General features: G+C 45.3%; 1 long non-coding RNA gene across 1 annotated transcript; it reads right to left on the bottom strand.

Moving 5' to 3' along the window:
• Positions 1–17,493: 17,493 nt before the first annotated feature.
• Positions 17,494–19,726, bottom strand: LOC308458417. The gene is made up of 2 exons (XR_013977383.1): positions 19,245–19,726; positions 17,494–17,766 (listed from the first exon to the last, which is right to left on the bottom strand). It is a non-coding gene; the product is annotated as an uncharacterized lncRNA (long non-coding RNA).
• Positions 19,727–20,827: the final 1,101 nt, after the last annotated feature.

Below are 20,827 nucleotides of genomic sequence, written 5' to 3'. Positions count from 1 at the left end.
AAAGAGTAAAGTGCAACACACGATTTCAAACTGAGTAATGAGAATCTCTTCTGTTTGCCACCCGATGACAAGGAAGGTCTAATCTCTTTGACATGTGGGGCAGGCGCTAGCTTGGATTGACACCTGGCTGTTAACACCTGTGTTTCCACCCTTCGAGACCTTTCCGCTACTTCAGGTTAACCTGACATGGGGAAAGACATCTGCACATATTAATGAATTTATTATTTCGGTCACAGACCAGTTCCAGCCCACATACAATATCAAGGAAGTTATAAAACACAATAGGGATACGTTTGAATCTGAAATTAGGTATAACAGGGACAATACAGATATAGCAACAGTTTAAAAATATATATCAATTAAAACTTAGTCACTAACATATAACCTAAAATCATCATTTAAGGCCTGAATCATTATGCTAGCACAGCTCATTCCCTAAGTTTTATGGCAATCGCACAGAATTTGGTTACCCTTAATGTGATCTCAGGATCCTTGTCCTCTACCAGGGATTTTAGACACTGAAGTTCGGATTCATTTGGAGATTTTTGCATAGCAGGGGTGATAAATACCGAGCATATATCCCCGTAGAAACGGCAGCGTAACAAGGCATGAGAGACAGTTTCTACCTCCATCAAGCCACAGGGGAGACTCGTTCTGCGTATGGTTTACCCTTGAATCTGCCCTGCAGTAAGGCAGATGCAGCATGTTGAATCTTGCAAGGGTAAATGACCCATCTGTATTTAGGTATTTGTAATTTTGACAAATAATTTGCTGGGGTTAAATCCTCTCCCATTATCTTTCATTGCTGGGTGTTTATTCACCTCGCCCATGTGGCATTGCAGTTCCACATCCCAAATTCGTTGGCGGATTATTGCTCTGAGAGCCAGTGTGGTGTAGTGGTTAAGAGCGGAGGACTCGTAATCTGGGGAACCGAGTTCGCGTCTCCGCTCCTCCACATGCAGCTGCTGGGTGACCTTGGGCTAGTCACACTTCTCTGAAGTCTCTCAGCCTCACTCACCTCACAGAGTGTTTGTTGTGGGGGAGGAAGGGAAAGGAGAATGTTAGCCGCTTTGAGACTCCTTCGGGTAGTGATAAAGCGGGATATCAAATCCAAACTCCTCCTCCTCTTCTTCTTCTTCTTCTTCTTCTTCTTCTTCTTCTTCTTCTTCTTCTTCTTCTTCTTCTCTAGCTTTCCCATAACCTACAGCTATCAGGGCCTGTGGGGAAAACCCCAAACCTCTTAGCTTTTCATGCAACATCTGCATATATTTAATTCTTCTCATTTGGGGGGATCCATTTCCATGTTGTGTTTACGTGGGAGGGGAATGTATCAGTGGCGTAGCGTGGGGGGTGCCAGGGGGGCCGGCCGCACCGGGCGCAACATCTGGGGGGGCGCGCTCGCTGCCTCCGGAGTCGCCGAAGAGCCTCGGGCGCAGGCTGTAGCAGAGCCCCATGTCTCGTGGAACCGACGAGCTGTGCGCGCGCCCGGGCTGAAGGCGTCCGGCAGGCAGCGGCTCTCAGCCCCGCGCGTCAGGGCCGCGGAGGACGTGCCAGGCAGCCCCTCCTCACAGCCCCGCCTCCGCTGCTGCTGCTGCAGCTGCTGGGCCATGTTGCATTTTCCTCGCCTCTCTGCCCCCCTCCTCCTCCGGGCAAGCGGCGTGGTTTGGGCGGCAGCGCCAGCAGCAACTCGACTCAGATCGGCAGGTTAGGGGTTGGGGGGGCGCAAATTACTTGCCTTGCCCCGGGTGCTGACAACTCACGCTACGCCGCTGGAATGTATTCATGCCTGAGGCAGAAAATCCCAGTGGAGCTCCAAGCAAACAACAACAATGATGATCAGTGCCACCTTTTGAAGCAGAAGTCCCAGCAAAGGAAGAATGGATAAAAAAACTTATGGAATATGCAGAAATGGCAAAACTTAACCGGAAGAATAAGAAAATAACATTTTTAAAAAATAAAAGAATGGAAATGGTTTAATGTCCTTCAACATTATTTACCTGTGGCATTTAATGACATCACTAATGCACCACGAAGCTCCAACAATTGTCTGAGTTCTCTGCACACTTAGGTCCTGCTTGGCTATTGTGAGAACAGAGGGTGAAAGATCACTAACACCTCCTTTCTCGCCCCCTCTCTCCCCTCAACCTCACAATGTCTGTGACAGCAGCGTCTCATGCTGTATGTAACTGACCTGTAGAAGGGACTCCATGAATTGAAAACATTGTGTTGTATGTACCCTTGTTAACTATGAAAATCCTTTAATAAAAACAATTTTAAAAGCCCACTGGACTCAACAGGTTTTTGGCCTGATCCAAGAGGGCTTTTATTAGGGTTGCCATTATTTCAAAAAGTGAAAATTTGGACAGGAAAATTTTGCCCAAAAGTTGTTGAGCGTTTTTTGGCAAAATCACAGAGAAATTGGAAGGTTTTTTTTACCTATTTCTGAGGAAAATAGGCAAAAACAACTCTAACGAAATGGGCGCCTGCATTTTCCCAGATATTTTGACAATTTCCGCCCAGACCCTGCTTGCGGCTGCAATATTCCGGACATATGGCAACCGTACTTTTATGCTTGTGCCATTTCAGAAGTGACAAAGGAGCAAAAAGGCTCCTTTCAAAATGACTGCAACTTGTAGCCACTGCTAGACCATGCTCAGAATAGACTCGGTGAAATTAATGAATATGACTAACTTGGGTGCATTATTTTCATTAGGTCTACTCTGAGTAAAAACTTAGTGGGGGGAAACTGCTAGGCCACCCTGCAGTGGTGGCATAATAATGTGAGAAACGATGCTTCGCTTTATTGAAAAAAATAATTGATACAAATTTCACTTGAAAACGCCACACAAAAAATAGTAAAACCCCAACAGGTGTGCAAGGAACTTAGATACTGTTTCTGAGTTGACAAAGCCAAATCTGACTCATCTATCTCTTCATCGGGACAACTCCAATATTGCTATATTGGCTAAAGCCACAGAACATGATGTCTATTTTTTTTGGAGAGTTTTGAGACGAAATCATATACCTTGATGACTGGCCCAAAATTGAGCTCCAAACATTCAGAAGCAACTTCCGGGTTGGCGCCATCGCCGAATGGCGGACTCCCTCCGAGCTCCGGAGGGAGCCTGCTCGGCAGGGGCTGGGTCCTACCGCACCGGCGATGCGGGGACCCTTAAAAACCACGGCCACGAGGGCCGTGGACATGGAGACTCGGCTGGCACCGTCAGCGCCCTCCCGACTCGTGAAGGAGCCTTTTTAAAGGCTACGGATCGGGTGCCGGGGAGAAGCGTGGTGCTTTGAGTCCTCTGCTATCCCTGCCGAGCGCAGCCGCATGCCATCCGGCGGAGAGCGCTGACTTCTTCCATTGAAAATTCGGACTTTTTAACAACAACCCGTGAGTAATTTGGAAACTGGGTTTAAAAGGAGGAAAAAAAAAAGAATTTCCTTTCGATTTGGACACGAGCGGGGGGGGATCCAAAAAGGAAGTCAGTCCCCCCCCCTATTGTAAACCTTCTAAGACAAGGACGGGGAAACCAAGGTCCAAAAAGATTTGTATTGCTGATAAAAACTAAGAATTCCACGATGGGAAATCATAAGAACTGTGCTGGAGGATGAATTGAGGGAGAAGAAACGTAACCCCCCCCCCTGGGAACCGGGGTGATTGAAGAGAGAGCCTGGTGAAAAGAGTCGGAGATTTTGACAGCTGTCAAAGTAGCTGTCAAAGTCGGAAAGCAGAGAGGATTTTATTATGAGAACTTTGCTGGCTAAATTTGTTACAATTTGCTACAACTTTTTAAAACTTGGATACAAAATGGCGAAAACATGGATAACAATCGGACTTTTGGACTAGAGAAAACAAAGTTACAACAATCCCCCTAGAGGAGTTTCGGGACATTACAAAGATGGTCGTAAGTGGAAAAATACCATTGGAATTTTATAGAACTGGTTATCTTCTGGGAAAGCTGCAAAACGGAAATAATATTTTGTCTACAGGGTGTACAGCTAAAGGAGACAATAGAATTTTCTATTGAAGAAAGGAAGGGACTGAACGCAAGTTTTTGTTCCTGAATAACAATAATCCCTGCAGACTTACTAAGCTTCTGAATTAGAACGTTTCAGCAGCGGAACAAGAGGAAACTGGACTACAACTTGGAAAGAACAATGGGGGGAGCTTTATTAAAGATCTGAAGCTAAGTGTTTTAAAAAAATAATTATGAAAGGAAAAAAACAAAAAAAAAAAAAAACCAGCAAGGAGTTGGGGGAAAATAGGTGATTTATGGATTGTAAGAATTCCAGGCGGATAATATGGTTTGGTGGTCAGGGGGAAATTAAACCGGGGACAGAGGGGGAGAACTAAAATCCAAAGGCTTGTCAATTTCTTTTTTTTTGAACTGGTTTTGTTTCATCTATTATATCTTTTATTTCTTATTTCTGATATTTCTATTATGTGGGGTGTCTTTATTATTAAAAAAAAAAGGGAAATTGTGGAATAAAAATGGGGTGGGCCCTGGGAAAGAAATTTTTGGCTTTTTATTAAGGGTATTGATGAGGAGTGTAGAAACTTTAAATTCGAACAATGGTCTAAACAAATTAAGTTTTTAATCAGAATTGAGAGCTTGTGGAGCCAACAATATGAAACAGGAATATGATAGGGGTGGGGGAAGGGGGGAGTCCCAGAAAGTGGATATATGAAAATAAGGTTCTGAATGTATTTTAACTTTTTACTTTCTGTATTTTTGAAAATTTTAATAAACATTATTTAAAAAAAAAAAAAAACAGAAGCAAGTGGGAGGGTGAAAAGAGAGAAGCGACACCCTGGGCAGTATATTTAGCAGGGATGTGGGGTTGTAGCTTCAAGCTGTTGCCACAACAAAGTCCTCTTGATAAACAGCAGATCTCCACTTGAACCAGAGCCAAGGGAGCACTCTGGTGCTTGCCTGAATTTGGAACGCCTTCATTTGACAGATATGATTCTTAAACGGAGTGCAAAGTAAAATATTTTCAAAGCACGTAACGAGGGCTGCCTAAGAGGGTTCTCATTGATTTCCAGCAGTTATTCATCGCAGCTGGCTGATGGGTGTCCTCACGCAACCCTCTGACATTGTCAGGGTAATTCATCTCCCGTCCCCTACAGTATGATTTCTTTCAGATGTCATGCCAGAGGTTCATGTACAGATCCATCTTGCACATTGCAAGAAGCTTCAAACGTTTGAGGCAGATTGGAAATGCATGTTCACCCCTTTGCCACCAATGGAGGGAACAGATGTCTTTTGGTCGCAGGGAGACTGCGACACACACCATGTGTGGCTCAGTGGTACCAACGTTGAGCTGGTTGCGTTCAGTGTGTGTCAGAGGGACTGCATACAATGGCTTCCAAACACATGTCTTTGGGCAAAATAGAGAACCCTGCCGTTTCAACACATGGTGTACGTGGATTACGGGTGGCGCTGTCGTCTAAACCACTGAGCCTCTTGGGCTTGCTGATCAGAAGGTCGGCAGTTTGAATCCCCATGACGTAGTGAGTTTCCGTTGCTCAGTCCCAGCTCCTGCCAACCTAGCAGTTCAAAGCACGCCAGTGCAAGTAGATAAATAGGTACCGCTGTGGCGGGAAGGTAAATGGTGTTTCCATGCACTCTGGTTTCCGTCATGGTGTTCTGTTGAGCCAGAAGCGGTTTAGTCCTGCTGGCCACTTGACCCGGAAAGCTGTCTGTGGACAAACGCCAGCTCCCTCGGCCTGAAAGCGAGATGAGGGCCGCAACCCCACATTCGCCTTTGACTGAACTTAACCGCCCAGGGGTCCTTTACCTTTACATTTTTGTACGCAAGTGCACATGGAACACATAAGGGAGAATCAATACCAGGCCCAGGTTTTGGGAGATCATTGGGCAAAATGGCCACAATGTTCCCTGAATGGACCCACCTGCCTTTTACCACTCAGTCCTGTCCATTACTTGTCCTCTCTCTCTGGACCCAAATGACTCCATGCTGCATACTGCAGGCATAACCAACATGGTGCCCTCCAGATTGTGTTGGACTGCAACTCCCAACAGCCCCGATGTTAGGGACTGGCTGAATGAGGAGAGTGGTGGAAGCTGCCTGCCCAAGAGCCCCCCCCCCGGGAGGGCACAGAAGATGACCACTTACAGTAAATGTTGGATCCTGGTGGTGGGACACTGAAGAGCAGTCTGCAGAAGGGATGAGCTGGGAGGTGCTAGAAGCAGGGGGAATTAAGCGATCAGGAGGCATCAAGAAAAGGAGGGTATTCCAGGACAGGGTTAGAGGCTGAGAGTCACAGTGTGGCAGCAGGGATTGGCCCTGCCACATAGCAGCAGGAAAGTCCCAGTCCCCTTGGATTGCCTCCCTCTCTGACATCTTAGTTTAGGAAAGTTCTGCATGCTCCTTAGCAATGGTCCAGACAGGCCCAGAGGAGGAGCTCGCTTCCTTGACACAGCCTTCATCTGCTTGGGAGGGATCCAGAGTGAAAGGCTGGGGGTGGAAGGAGCTAGTGGTCAGTTTCAGCAATGTCTTAGCTGGTTGAATACGAACCAGAGGACTCTGTTGTGTTGTTATTTTCTGTTAATAAAGAGCTAATTGCATTCCGTGGCTCCCGTGTGTGTGCCTGCTGCCTTGTGGTTGACCTGTCTCCTTGACAGCTTTTTGGCCAATGGATGTTGTAGCCCAGCAACATCCGGAGAGCATCACATGTGCAACTGACCGTTGCCCTGGCACAGAGGAGGAAGGCAGGATAGGCAGAGGCTGCTGCTGCTCCTGGGCTTTGCTTCTGCTGCTTTTCACTTGCTTGGAGACTGCAGGTAAACAGGCAGCAGCGCAAGGAGAAAAAGCCATAGAGCTAGAGAGGTCCAGGGGTTGACCCTCAGCCATCAGCTTGAGTATAGGCCCTTGCAAGTGCTTGAAGATGCTGAACCTTGCTGCCAGCCCTATTGGAGCCAATAAATGATCTGACCTAATTTGCACCTCTCTGACAAAGGGTTCAACCACATTTTCGACCATATTGCGCCAGTGGCATAGCGTGGGTTGCCAGTGCCTGGGGCTGCACAGAGGTTGGTGGGAGGGAAATGGAAGGATTATGCATGTGTATTCAACTGCCTAATGGCATCCATGTCACCCAGGAGATTGCAGCTGCAGAGATAAGAAAAGAAGTGTTGTTCCGTTGTCTGGAGAGGTAACTTTCTGGTTCACATGGAGAAGCCATTTTCAATGGAGCCCAGCAACAGAAGTGCCAAGCTGTTTTGAGGCAGCACCAGGTGTTGAAACTTTGCTCCCCTAAGAATTCTGTGCCCAGGGCAACTACCCCTGTGGCCCGCCTCCATGCTCTGCTACTGCCAATAGTTATTTCAGGGGTTGGAGAAGGAGGTTTCTTCTCTCTGTGTTCCTCCCAGCAGTCATTGCTCCCCTGGCCACTGCTATGGATGCACAACCTTACTGCCTGTCTCCAGGCGCTGTGGTCATCAGCAAAGGAAGCCAGTAGAAGACTTTGCCCATCTTGGTAGCTTTATTAATCCTTGGATATTTCCATTCAGGTTAGGAAGTAGAAACAAATTTTAAACCAGAACGGAAAGGCTCATCAATTTTGGGATAAGTCTGGCATTTTGGATTTGCTTGTCTCTTGTGAACCCACTTCTCAGCTCTTTTTGACGTGGTCTCCAGTCATTCACAAAGTGTTTCTGACAGGCAGGACCTCAATGTGTCCTGTAGATTTTGTTTTATCTTTTTTTAAAAAAAGTAATTCTAATGAATTGAACAAGGCTGGTGGTTTCCTTTCTTATGCTTGCCTAGAAACAAAATGATGCCAGAAGTCAATATGTCCAAATGTCTTTGCTTGGACCTCCATGTTGCATTTACGCATCTTTTTGAAGGGGTAGATTATTGGTTCAGTTAAGCTCAAGCTCACTGTCCCCTGAAAAGTGTGTGTGATGCTTTCAATTAATGACATGTTTTTTGGTCTGTTTGTTTTTTAATGTAATGAGTTTCAGTAACAGAATCTCAGTGTGGGTGTTCTGACCACAGTTTGTGTTGCAAATGGCGTGCATTTGGGGTTCAGCCTCTTAAGGCTGTTGCCGACACAGCTGCTAGCTGCTTCTTTCTCTCTGAAACTCTCCAGCAGATGTGGAATCTCTGTCCTACAGACATTTTGGAATACAATCCCCATCTTCCCTGACCATTGGTCATGCCAGATGGGAGTTGGAGTCCAACAAGACATGGAAGGCCATAAGTTCCCAAGTCTTGCTCTCCAACCTAGTGCTCAAATTCAATAAACCCCTTGAATTCCCTGCTGTTCCCATGCCTAACAATTTAAATAAATTAGCAGCAGATTTTTTCAATGATTTTTTCAAAATTGCAATTTCTGGTAGCAAAGAGAAGGTGGCGTTTGTAACTCCACAGTTGCCTCCTTGCAAATTTAGGAATAATTACCATATAAGACAAGTCAGTGGTAAACATGACTGTGTCAATGCACAGGCACTCAATTCACTTGGCTATTATTCATATCCACAGGTAACTTACACACGGCTCCTGCTCGCAGCTTAAATTCTCAGCAGGACGCTGCTTTCCTTAAGTGCTCCTGGTCTGAACAACATATGAAATGAAGAGCCACAAGCTTTCCCATGTGCTGAGATCTGCCTTCCTCATGGTGTAACAGGTGCTCTGAATTTCCAGGTCAAATGAGATAAGATTAGCAGGGAAGCCGCACAGCAAAAACACACAGCTTGCAACATGCTTCCCTCTTCCTTCCTCATTACTACAAATTGCCTCTCTGGAGGTGCAGTGAGCTTTCCATTGAATCCGCTGACAAGGTTGTCATTGATTGTCATGGAACTGATTCAAACCATTCAGCACCTTTTTTTTCTGAAACAGCAAAGGTAGCAAAACTTCTTGTGAATGAGCTTGATGAGGCTCAGAGGTGTGATAATTTAAGAGGCCAAAGAAACACTTGGGGCAGCAAGTGGGGATAAAACTGATTTTTGAAAAACACATATACTGACGGAGGTGCATGTTGTTTGAAACGGCACATTTTCTGGACACTGGCGATGTGTGCGGCTCATCTCTTCATTGCTAGCTGAGCCAACTGGGTGGAGATTGTGAATTTTGAGGATATTACAGTGGTACCTCGGCTTAAGTACTTAATTCGTTCCGGAGGTCCGTACTTAACCTGAAACTGTTCTTAACCTGAAGCACCACTTTAGCTAATGGGGCCTCCCGCTGCCGCCGTGCCACCAGAGCACGATTTCTGTTCTCATCCTGAAGCAAAGTTCTTAACCTGAAGCACTATTTCTGGGTTCTGTAACCTGAAGCATATGTAACCTGAAGCATATGTAACCCGAGGTACCACTCTATTATTATTATTATTATTATTATTATTATTATTATTATTATTTGGATTTACACACCAGAGGTCTCAGGGCGGTTCACAAACAAAATCATAATATATAAAAGCAATTTAGCTTTTTAAATTTTTATTGGAATTTTATTTACAACATAACATAAACCCCCACAGCCCCCATACACAAATCCACCCTCATTAAATGTGAACATAACATACAGTGAGCATAACATACAATACAAACTACCACATAAAAGGCTTCCTTTATTCTGTATCTGGCCTCCTTATTTACTTCTTATGAACTGTTTCCTTTATTAATAATTATTAAGATTTTTCTAATTATAACTTAAATATCCACAAAGTCTCCTGCAGACATTAATTGAAACAAGTCCAGGTGTGTATTTTAGGGCACTGTTTTGTGAAGTATTCTCTGCATTTCCCCCATGCTTTTTGAAACTCTTGTCTATTGTGATCTCTAATTGCCTCTGTTAATCTAGCCAGTTCAATATACTCTAACAGTTTGTCTTGCCATTCCTTTTTTGTTGGCATAGTTTCTTTTTTCCAGTTTATAGCAATTAGGATCCTTGCCGCTCCTGTGGCATAGAGGAATATTTATACAAAAACAATTTAAAGACAATAACCCAATAACCCCCCCCCCAAAAAAGAGCCACATTCTAAAAGGGTAGTGGATATACATTCATTCTGATCTGTACCTCCCCTATGTTTAATTTTATTTTAATAAAGACCAGCTACACAATTCTGCCTTGCATATACTTCCTTGGGGAGTTTTAATTGCATTTTATTCGGTTTTCTTTTGATTTGGCCCAGCTCAATTCCTCCCACAGCCCCAATTCTTGCCGGCGACAAGGGGCGCAGCTCAAAATTTCCATTTCAAAATTGGGCCCTGCATGGTGTACTTTGCTTCTTACACCACCATCAGTAGCGTAGCGTGGGAGGGGCCAAAGGGGCAGCTGCTCCAGGTGCAAAAATTAGTAGGGGAGCAAAATTTCAACACCCGATGCTGTGCACTTCTTTTGAAAAAGGCTTCTCCGTGCGAACCAGGAAGTGACCACTCACCCCAGAATTGCAGAGCAGAAAGCTTGTTCGGCGTGAATGGCTTTTTAAAAGTAAATTTCAGCTGGGGGGGGGGGGCGGTCCAATGCATTTCCACAAAATCTTTCTTTTTTATTTTTCCCCTTGGGTGTGCTCCAGAGTGAGGAGGTTCTAGAAAAGGCATTGGAAACTTCCCACAGAGATCTGTTTTGGCCCATGAGGTCATTTCCCTCAAGCCTGCAAGACAGAGCTGTTCCGCCTGGCCTTTGGTTTGGACTCAGTCTGACCCTTATGTTTCCCTCCCCTTATGATCTATGGGCTGCTATTAAAATGAGGCTGCATTTTAAATTGCATTTTAACCTGTATTTTAAATTGGGGTTTCCCCCCCTATTATGTTTTTACTGTACAGTGGTACCTCGGGTTACATACACTTCAGGTTACAGACTCCGCTAACCCAGAAATAGTGCTTCAGGTTAAGAACTTTGCTTCAGGATGAGAACAGAAATCGTGCTCTGGCAGCACGGCAGCAGCAGGAGGCCCCATTAGCTAAAGTGGTGCTTCAGGTTAAGAACAGTTTCAGGTTAAGTACGGACCTCCGGAACGAATTAAGTACTTAACCCGAGGTACCACTGTAATTTTAATGGTGTTAGCTGCCCTGAGCCCGGCTCTGCCGGGGAGGGCAGGGTATAAATAAATGTTGTTGTTGTTGTTGTTGGTTGTTGTTGTTGTTGTTGTTGTTGTTGTTGTCATGACACACCCACCTGCCCCACACCTAATGTCATATACAGTCATACCTCATGTTACGTCCACTTCATGTTACATTTTTTCAGGTTACGTCCCGCAGCAACCTGGAAGTACCGGAAAGGGTTACTTCCGGGTTTCGCTGCTCGTGCATGCTCAGATGTACAAAATGACGTCATACACACGTGCAGAAGCAGCGAATCGCAACCTGCGCATGCGCCGATGCGGGTTGCATTCTTTTCGTGTTGCGAATGGGCCTCTGGAATGGATCCTGTTCACAACCAGAGGTACCACTGCAATACAAAGAGTCAGACAGGTGTAGATTCAGCTGCAAAGGACAACTGAGAGTCTTCACTTGTTTCTTGGCAAGCTGGGCTTGCATTCAGCATCTTTTAAAATTGGTGCCAAGTACAAGCCCCGCCGGGATCTTACCCCAAAGCAGGGCTTGCTGTCAATTCTGATCAGCTGATTGGCACTGGCTGCAAACCCTGCTGGGATTGGCTCTGGAGTGAGCTGATTCCTGCTGCAAGTGGGGCTTGCAATCACTTTGGTGCAGATCAGTGCACTAGAATCAGCGACTCTCAGAAGTTCCTCATTGGGCACTCATGCTGACCATGGTGCTTTCAGAAGAGACCTGCCTTTATGGCCTGGCATGAGTCGAAGCTGGACTGCAAAGGGGAAACGTCTCTTTCAGGGGATGTTTGAAGCCATGCCTGCAAAGGAAGAAAGGGAAGGATTGGGTGTGCACTTAGAGTGTGTTTCCAATTTTTCCTTGAACTTGGGTCACCTGATGTCATGGCGACATTGGATAATTGGCAGGTGGGCAGCCACACCACCTGTCAAAGGGCCCCATGTGGGGGGATGGAGGTCAGAATCCAGGCTGCCCACCTGTCAATCACCTGGGTTTTGGTTTTGTTTTTTGCCTGCCCAGAGAGTCAGCTGATCTTTGGGGCTTGCAAAGCACTGCGCATGGAGCTATGCAAGACCAGCTCTTTGTTTTCACTTGCAAAACCCCCTTTCGCTCAGCTGTGTCTTTATAATGTCAGATGGAGGGCAAGTGGGTTTGGCTTTGGCTTTGGCAAAATCACTTTGTGGGTCAAATGGGGAAGCTGGTGGACTAATTAGGTCTGTGGCCCAAAGGTTGTCCACTTCTGGTAGAAAGTAAAAAGAAAGCATGTTGCAGTCACTACAGTGGTACCTCAGGTTACAGACGCTGCAGGTTACAGACTCCGCTAAACCAGAAATAGTACCTCAGGTTAAGAACTTTGCTTCAGGATGAGAACAGAAATCATGTGGTGGCGGCGCGGTGGCAGCGGGAGGCCCCATTTGCTAAAGTGGTACCTCAGGTTAAGAACAGTTTCAGGTTAAGAACGGACCTCCAGAATGAATTAAGTTCTTTACCTGAGGTACCACTGTACTGCTGATATGACATGGTCATTGGATGTGAGGGTCTTCCTTTGGGTTGCAAGACCTTGGATTTGTACCCCATAGTCCATTGATAGTGGAACCACTGGGCTAGCAAAATGAGCTTTGTTTTCATGAGGAAGTTCTCATGGCAATTGTGAAAATTCACAGCATCCTAGGGAAGAGAAATACAGTGGTACCTCCGATTATGAACTTAATTTGTTCTGGAGGTCCGTTCTTAACCTGAAACAGTTCTGAACCTGAGGTATCACTTTAGCTAATGGGGCCTCCTGCTGCCGCCGTGCTGCCGCCATGAGATATCTGTTTTCATCCTGAGGTAAAGTTCTAACCCTGAGGTACTACTTCCGGGTTAGCAGAGTCTGTAACCTGAAGTGTTTGTAACCTGAGGTACCACTGTATGACTTAATTAGTAATTGAACATAGTAATGAACTAAACATGATGTCTGGAAAATCTAGCATTATCATGCACCATGCAGACAGGATTTTCTTTCACAGTTGCGAACTTATATTTTCATCTGAAAAAGAAAACACCCCTCTAAAGACCAGTTTCCTATGTGTTGCAAAAGGACTTGCTGTAATGTGCAGCCACATTACAGAACAAGAATGTAAAGTATTTTGCTTCAAGACTGCCAGAGACAAGGGACACTGCAGAACTGTAGTGTCTGGTACATGGAGAGCATTAGAATAGGAATGTTCTGAAATGAAAACACGCCCATTACAACTTATAGATCTGCCAAGTGAGGGCTGTGCATTATGTTCTCTTGGCTTGCCAAGTTCAGGCCAACTTATTAAAATAATGACCCTTAAATTACCTGGTGACTGAATTGCTACAAAGCATAAGAACATTCAACAGGGAGAATATATTGTGATAGGCCATTTATTAAAGATCACTGGACGTCTTAAAATCTAATGTCTTAAAGTTTAGGACAGGAGAGTGATTTTTAATATATCGGAATACATACGGGGCACAGCAAACATATGGCTTGGTGGACTTTGACATGGTTGATAATAAAGCTCAAATGAAATTTCATCCATTTGAGCAATGAATAAAAACTGAAGCTCTGTAAATGTTGATGTTTGGATTTTGGAACCATCAATCCAAAATTGGATCAGTTTTTGTGCCAAGCATTTGGTTTGCACATTGCAATTTGATGCCTGCAACCCATGTCATGAAAGGTTTGTCCTATAATAATGACAATAATAATAATAATAATAATAATAATAATAATAATAATAATTATTTATTATTTATACCCCGCCCATCTGGCTGGGCTTCCCCAGCCACTCTGGGCGGCTTCCAAAAAAAATATTAAAATACTGTAATCCATCAAACATTAAAAGCTTCCCTGATATAACCAAGGCTCGACATTTCCTCCTCAGTTTTTAAATGCCTGCCAAAATCCAGATCCTTGTATTTCAGAACTGAAGATCCAAGGTGAGCCACCTAGAACTATCAACATTCCAGGTGAATGGTTCAGTGTAATCATGAGTCACATTGGCCGTCAAGAGCACATGAGCAGGAAATATGACATAACCAGAATCCCACATTCTTGGACTTCACAATGTTCTCTCGTATGCAGGAACAGCCCAGAGCACTCTGATTTACTAAGGCATGGAACAAATTCTTCACTGAGTGGAGTCAGTGGAACAATCATGGGATAAATGAGGACATAATCTGGTTGTGCTTGTTCATATGGTTCCGTGAAAGAAAGTGCTTTGGAGAGTCATTTAGAGTGACAGCAAGGAGATGAATTTTGATGGGCTACTCCTCTTCTTTCTAAGGCAGCGGTTCTCAACCTGTGGTCCCCAGATGTTGTTGGACTACAACTCCCACCATCCCTGAGCTCTGGGCCTTGCTAGCTAGGGGTGATGGGAGTTGTAGTTCAACAACACCTGGGGACCCACCGGTTGAGAAAGGCTGCTCTAAGGCATGCCAGGGAGTGTTCTTTGAACATTTATGCACTGACCTCTGTTCATTGCAGAGTCTTGTCAAATCAAAAGACAGGAGCGAAAACATTTTGGCTACAGCCCCCCCAAAACAGTTGATCTGCAAGTTAAGGTGACTGAAGGAAGCTTCCGCTGCAGTACCATATTCCACTGCTGAAGAGGCAAGCTGCAGGTGCTCCCACTCTGAAAAGTTCCTGCAGCTTGCCTATTTAGCAGTAGAATACAGTGGTGCACATGCAATGCTCTTATTCATGCATAACATAATTGTTTCAGATATGGTCTTTAAAACAGCCATCCTGGTTCAGCAAGGGCAATCTTCGGGCAGAAGAAGGCTTTGCATGGAATAGACCTTTCATAAAATAAAGGGAATGATCTGAGTGGCATGTGCAGATCACCCATTCAGTGTGCGCATGTGATCAGATACTGGTTGTATGTTAGTGTCTAAACCAGGCATAGGCAAACTCGGCCCTCCATATGTTTTGGGACTACAACTCCCATAATCCCTGACCACTGGTCCTGTTAGCTAGGGATGATGGGAGTTGTAGTCCCAAAACATATGGAGGGCCGAGTTTGCCTATGCCTGGTCTAAACAATGAATAAATAAATGCAAAGGGTTCACACACACACACACACACACACACACACACACACAGCCTTGCACACTAAAAGTATGTGTCATGGGCTCACACTCTCTAGCCTTGTCCCGAAGATGATGCATGCACTGTGTCAGAATGCCGTCAGCAGCCCCCGGCTGGCTGCCCAGGAAGGTATAAAGACAAGGAAAAGTTTCTTACCGTCCTTTTTTATTTCAATATTTACCGAGAGAGGCTATAGAACCCAGCCTCTTGGATAATGGCCTTGTCCCGAGTGAATCTCCACCCTCCGTCTCTCCCACTTCCTCATTCATCACTTCTACGGGTGCTGCTATGTGCCCTCTGTCTTTGAGCTCTTTGCTCTCCTACTTTCAAGGCTCGCTGGGTTCCGGGAGGGTCAGGGATATTTTCTAAATACACTGTGTCAGCCAGCTGCTGCTCTGGTTATGCCTCCTCTTCTCCCATTATTTCCCACCTTTTCTCCTCATCTGCCTCTGAGCTGTGACCTCCAGCAAACCACTGTTGCAAATCTATACTGTCTTCCTCCTCCCCCTCCCTGGAGGGGTCAGGATGGGGAGGCTGCCTCCACCACTCCTCCTCTGCCCGGTCCCTGACATACTGGCCATACCTCACACCAGCCACATACTGACCTATGTGTTTAGGACCAATCAAGATCTCCCTTTGCATAGGGGAGTCCTGGTGTACATGTAAGGACCCTTCACCTGGGAGAAAAAAATGTTACCTGGCAAATCTGGTGTGATTCTGCAACACCTGCCGCACATACTCTCAATGCATGAGGTGGGTCATGCTGCCCTCTCCCCACGGGGGTCTTAAGTCTTATGCTACAAAGGGAAAAGAGCAGTTTGAGTGTAATAAAGGTATTCGGCCGAGTCGAATGTCATTGCTATGTGTGTTAATTAAGGTTTGATGCAGTACAAGACGTGCTGTATTTAACCACCACTCAAGCAGATGCACCTTAACGATGTGACTAAACAGGAACAAAAGGATCGGCTAAGTCACAGCTATGACGTTAATTTGAGGTGATGATGATGACATCATATACCTAACAGTTCAGCTTGTAGAACATACTAACAGCCAGGACATTCATCTTCAGCATGCAATGAGGGAAATACCGGCTGAATATGTTTGTCTTTTGGGTCCCACGCTCCAGAACACAGGAGCCGAAATGTGACATCCTGGATTGGGATCAGAAGCTGGGATGGCTTCTGGAAATCTGGGGTGTTCAGTTTTTCAGTATGCAGGAACTGAGACAATGGTCTCATTCCATCTTGTGACTAGGATGGGCCTTGCACGTCCCATCCTCCGGTATCCATATCCATCACAACTGCTTCTAACTGGTACCTCTGGTTACGTACTTAATTCATTCCGGAGGTCCGTTCTTAACCTGAAACTGTTCTTAACCTGAAGCACCACTTTAGCTAATGGGGCCTCCTGCTGCCACCGCACGATTTCTGTTCTCATCCTGAAGCAAAGTTCTTAACCCGAGGTACTATTTCTGGGTTAGCGGAGTCTGTAACCTGAAGCATATGTAACCTGAGATACCACTGTGATCACATCCATGGATTTATTATTATTATTATTATTATTATTATTATTATTATTATTAATATACCGCCCTATACCGGGGGTGGTGGTCTCGGGGTGGTGGTCTCAGGTTGGTTCACAGAATAAAATCAAGATATAAAACCACAAAATACATAATAAAAATAAAAACAACAACCCAATAGCCCCCACAAACACATTTTAAAAGGGCACAGGATGTCAATCAGGTCAACAAAAGCCTGGTTAAAAAGGAAAGTTTTTGCCTGGTGCCTAAAAGTGTATCATGAAGGTGCCAAATGGACTTCCCTGGGGAGAACATTCCACAGATGGGGAGCTACTGCAGAGAAGGCCTCTTCTTGTGTTGCCACCCTTTTGTGGAGGAAGCACACGAAGAAGGGTCTCAGAAGATGATCTAAGGGTTCATATGGAAAGAGGCGGTCCTTGAGGTATTGTGAGTGCCATGACCCAAGGAAGTCCCATTGTCCACTGCCTTCCATTTCCCACCTGATGTGTCGGCAGCTGCAAGGCATCCTAGAAAGCTTCCTCTGCCTTGCTTGAGGGATCTGCATATCCTCAGCTCCCCTTGTTAGAGCACAAGTTTAGATTTTGTTGATATGCACTTACTGCAGAATTTTGGCCAAGGTTCTGGCTTCACAATTTGCTGATTGCAACACCTTGCTTGCAGCATCCAGCAGAACCAATTTGCTTCTGCTGATGGTTACGTAGGGTTACCTTGTTTTATACACCGTGCTTTATATATATGTTAGATAAAGTGATCAGATAACCCACTGGCACATTATAGCTAACTCATGTGATTTGTACATACTCCAAAACAAATGCTACATTTTTTAATGGGTGCAAGTTGCAAAATACCCAATACCCAGTTTTCAACAAGTTTGGATACGTAGGACCAGGTCTGAATATCCCTGAAGGCGCAAACTCAGGTCTGTGCTCAATCTCACTTTGTGTGTTGAAGGTCTCAGGTCCAACACCTACGCTCTGCTTGCTTGCTTGCTTGTTTTGAAAAGGATCAGGTGTCCAGTGATTAAAAAAAATATCTTCTGCTGGAAATCCAGGAGAGCCTCTGCCAGCAGAATAAGCAATCTAGGGCCAAACAGACAAATAGCAGATGAGGCAACTTTCTAAATTCCTCCATATCCACCCACGATACTCATTGGATGTCCTTAGGCAAGCCTTACCTGTCAGTCACAGAAGGGTTGTTATGAGGATAAAATGTGAAATATGTGACAACTGAGACTCTGAAGCCGTGGGATAAAGCAGGAAAGAAATCTAAATGCATAATAATAAATAACTGGGAAAACGTTCTGTACAGATTCTGAGGGCACCTTGGCTGTACCTGTTTATTCATTGCTCTGAGGATTTAAAGCAATTTCTCACTGCAATGTTCCATGCTGGTTTCCAAACTGTGGGCTTCGTGTTTGCCACGACCCTCTGACCATGACATGGGCGTGAGAGGGAAATTCTTCTGAATCACAACAAGGTCTCCCAGTGTCCTGACCTTCTATGGCAGAGATGGGGAAGCTGATGATGTTGGACTCACTATGGAAGCTCTCCAGATGTTGTTGGACTCACCATGTGTGGTCACTCACTGACCACAGGCTGTTCTGGCAGGGGATGATGGGAGATGGAGTCCAACCACACATGGAGGGACACAAGTTCTCCACCTCTGCTCAGCAGGAAGTGTTTCCTCAAGAAAACTTGCTTGGGAATGTTTCCCCAAGTGAACAGAATGTCTGGATGGACAAGTTCCCCTGACAGAACCTGGCAATAATTTAGCAGTTTTACATTTTAAATGGCCATAATGATACTGTAGACTTCAAAGCTCATACCTGCCCAAAGCAAATGGAACAAGTTCACACACTACATTCCCGCCCCTCTCTGACGTTAATAAGATCTATACAAAATCACAACTATTGACGTAAAATTACCAGGCTTTTAAAATCTTGCTATAGCTAATTTGCCTATTTCTGATGAGTAAAGTACGGGCCTGAGCATACTGACTCAGAAGTAAGTCCCACTGAGTTCAACAGGGCTTACTCATGGGTAAATGTACAGAGGATTACATAATTTGCATATAACTGGTTACTGGGCAAAAAGACTGGGATCCTGTAACTATTTACATGCAAGTAGCATCCATTGAATTCAATGGAAATGCCTTCCAAGTATATGTGTGTATATATATATATATATATATATATATATATAGTATTGCGAATCATATTTTTTAAACTGTCCATTTGTAATTTTTACAAATTTTCAAAATCAACCCCCCCCCCATAAGCTTAACATAGCATACACATGGATAGTAACAGAAAGGAAATAAATTAACGTAGAAAATCTGCAGATAGAAAAGCAAACCAGGGTCAAATATTCAATGCGTATGTCAGAGATCTTGACAGTACCACCCCAAAAATATAAAGCTAGTTGTGCATCTTAAAGCCTTAAATTTTGGCCTCTGATTTAGTAGTTATTTCCAGTGTCAAAAGGCTTCACCAGGTAAGGTGGCAGAATGATGCTCTGGCACCTTTTATATTTTGGAAAATCTTCTTAAAGGTGCTTACATTTTTAAGAGTGCAGGATCCTTTGGGCAGGAAGCAGCGGCGGTGGCGAAAAGGTCTAGGAGAGTAGATGGGACTTCCTAGATTGCCTGTGTCAACCTGGAAGAAGATGGGGGTCAGGCAGACACCTTTGGAAACACAGTGCAGTCTGCTCCTTTTGTGGTGGGAATGGTGGTCCATGCATTGGCCCTATCAAGGAACTTGGGTAAAAGGTAAAGGTAGAGGACCCCTGGAGAGTTAAGTCCAGTCAAAGGTGACTATGGGGTTGTGGTGCTCATCTTGCTTTCAGGCCAAGGGAGCCTGCGTTTGTCTGCAGACAGCTTTCCGGGTCATGTGACCAGCAGGACTAAACTGCTTCTGGCACAACGGGACACTGTGACGCAAACCAGAGTGCATGGAAACACCGTTTACCTTCCTGCCACAGCGGTACCTATTTATCTACTTGCACTGGCATGCTTTCGAAATGCTAGGTTGGCAGGAGCTGGGACAGAGCAATGGGAGCTCACCCCGTCGCGGGGATTCAAACTGTCAATCTTCTGATTGGGAAGCCCAAGAGGTTTGGTGGTTTAGACCACAGCGCCACTCATGTCCCCAATAAACAAGCACACAATCACTGATAGGTCCACCCACCATTGTGAGGCTCAAAGCAATGAAGATGATGCCTCCCCAGCTGTTGCCATTGGCTGTGGGTTTCTTGTGATGTCACAAAAGCACTTGGCAACTGAGGGGATATACAGGCAGGCCAAGGGGAAAGCCCTTTTTTATTTCCAGCAGGTCACACCTGGCAACAGATTTGACATTCAGCAGTGCCCAGGTTTCTGCCACTTGCAGGAGGCAAACTGGTGAATGGAAGGAGGCAATCCTCTGGCACTGGGATGCTAATAAGGCAAGTTTGCTTGCTTGAAGGCTGCTGGTATCTGTGATTGGAAGCTGGCGGATGTCTCATGATGGACCTGAGAGAAGCTGGCGGATGTTGGTGAAAACATTGTCTGGAGAGCTCATCTCAGACTGCAGCAAGCAGATGAAGGGTAAAGGTAAAAGTGAAGGACCTGTGAACGGTTAAATCCAGTCAAAGGTGACTATGGGGTTGCGGCGCTCATCTTGCTTTCAGGCCGAGGGAGCCGGCGTTTGTCCGCAGACAGCTTTCCGGGTCATGTGGCCAGCATGACTAGACCACTTCTGTTGCAACGGGACACTGTGATGGAAGCCAGAGCACACAGAAACGCCGTTTACCTTCCTGCCACAGCGGTACCTATTTATCTACAGATGCTTCAGATTACAGACGCTTCAGGTTACAGACTCTGCTAACTCAGAAATAGGACCACGGGTTAAGAACTTTGCTTCAGGATGAGAACAGAAATCATGCAGTGGCGGCGCAGCAGCAGCGGGAGGCCCCATTAGCTAAAGTGGTACCTCAGGTTAAGAACAGCTTCTGGTTAAGAATGGACCTCTGGAATGAATTAAGTTCTTAACCCAAGGTGCCACTGTACTTGCACTGGTGTGCTTTCGAACTGTTAGGTTGGCAGGAACTGGGACAGAGCAACAGGAGCTCATTCCGTCATGGGGATTCGAACCACTGCCCTTCC

Source organism: Podarcis pityusensis (genome assembly GCF_964106645.2).
Source record: "Podarcis pityusensis genome assembly, chromosome: 11".
Lineage (NCBI taxonomy): Eukaryota > Metazoa > Chordata > Lepidosauria > Squamata > Lacertidae > Podarcis > Podarcis pityusensis.
The sequence above is the reverse complement of the archived record's forward strand: the minus strand, read 5'-3'. Positions and strand labels throughout refer to the sequence as shown.